Source organism: Mandrillus leucophaeus, unplaced genomic scaffold (genome assembly GCF_000951045.1).
Source record: "Mandrillus leucophaeus isolate KB7577 unplaced genomic scaffold, Mleu.le_1.0 Scaffold362, whole genome shotgun sequence".
Taxonomy (NCBI): domain Eukaryota; kingdom Metazoa; phylum Chordata; class Mammalia; order Primates; family Cercopithecidae; genus Mandrillus; species Mandrillus leucophaeus.
In genome coordinates, this window is record NW_012103832.1 from 2,142,455 (window position 1) to 2,144,080 (window position 1,626).

Here is a 1,626-nt window from a genome sequence, read left to right on the forward strand (position 1 = left end):
ATAAAGCCATGTTTATTTCTATGAAAGAAAAGAACAATTTTATAATCAGTACATTTGTAGTTGACAAAATCAATATATTTTATAATTTTAAGAATGCCAAAAAATATCCACAGAAAGTAAATTTATAATTTTTTTCTACAGGAACATGCAACATAAAGATTTTTCTCAGGTACATGGGTTTAAAGGGAGGATTAAAATTCTCTATAGCAATGCTATAGACCTCAAAATGAGGTCTGTGAACCAGTGCCAGTCTACAGACTGTTACCAGTCTTTTAGGCGATAGAGAGCTTAGTCTAGAATGGAAATAAGCACACTGTACCTTTCATAGAAAATGCCTTTCTACAAAAAAAAAAAAAAAACCCACATATTTTACATATTTTTGTGAGCACCTTACCTCCCACACCAGTTGCAATCAGTTCACAAACTAGTGCATAGGCCACCATATAAAAAGATTATGAGATTATAATAAATTATAATAATTAGACTAAAAGTAATTCCTCTGAAATATCAAAATATAGCACATTAGGCAGGTTTTCTTTTAGATGAAATTTCTTTTAGGTCAATATGTATTTTATTTTTGGAAAAAAATATGTTCACAATGATATATGAAATAACAATCACATGAAAGTAAACCTAATACCTAAAAGTTATAATGCTGATGTAAAGGGACCAGTCAATACACTAAGAACAGTCCCATTCACTATTCTATAAGGAACAGAAATGACCTGCTAAAGAAGTTATATTTTTAAGGAAGAATTGAAAAAAAAATGGCATCTCCTTATAAGGATAATGAAAAACTGATTCCACAGAAAAGGAAACAAAAAGATACAGAGCGTTAAAAACAGAGAACAAGGCTGTATACTTCCACCTTTGTGTGCTCAACACAGAATTGTGTGAATGAAATAATAAGTAGGAAAAAGAATGAAACATCTAATTTATGTGAGAGAAAAGTAGAAAAAAAGTAGAAAATTTAAAATATTAGGGTCAGAGCAAATCTTTATAGTGGATTGTGAAGCAATTAAAAGAAATCAGAATGAGGTAAATAGATGATCATTTTTACCTCCTATTAGAGTGGAAGTCTTCTTTTCCAACATCCTATTGAACTACCTGATGAAAAATGACAAAGGTTTATGTTAGTTTCACGTATGCAAATAATAATTTCAATATTACAGTACTCATAATTTCAACCAGTATTGTTGAGCTTGTATTGGAATAAATTTTTGGAAAAAATACAAATATTATACTTGATATAAGTTAAGTTGTTAGAAATTTAATCTCAGGGTAGTGAATAAGTCAAATTTATTATCATATTTGATGTTTGTGTTGTCCCTTTGTACTCACGAGTTCTTTTTCTGAAAATCTGTACCAGCTGCTGAGTACAAAAGAAGCCTGTGATTTTTAAATAATTGCAGCACATTCTATAGCTCAAACAAATAAAGCTTTGATTTAAGATTGTTTAATCTCAAAGAGATCAGTATAGAAAACAGATTAAAAACATGGATGAAGTGGAATTCAAAAAGAATCTCTATTCAGCTCCAAAGCTAAGCAATAGCATTTCTCAAAAGATGGCTTCATGATGTGAACTGGAATCAAAGAAATTACTACATTCCTTTGAATTTAAGTGAG

At 29.7% G+C, this 1,626-nt stretch overlaps 1 long non-coding RNA gene across 1 annotated transcript in view; it reads right to left on the reverse strand.

The window, feature by feature from the left end:
- Positions 1-531: 531 nt before the first annotated feature.
- Positions 532-1,626, reverse strand: part of LOC105546544 — a 40,163-nt gene continuing 39,068 nt past the window's right edge. The window contains exon 3 of the long non-coding RNA XR_001007112.1: positions 532-1,107. This is a non-coding gene — a long non-coding RNA (uncharacterized LOC105546544). The remainder of the gene's footprint in view (positions 1,108-1,626) is intronic.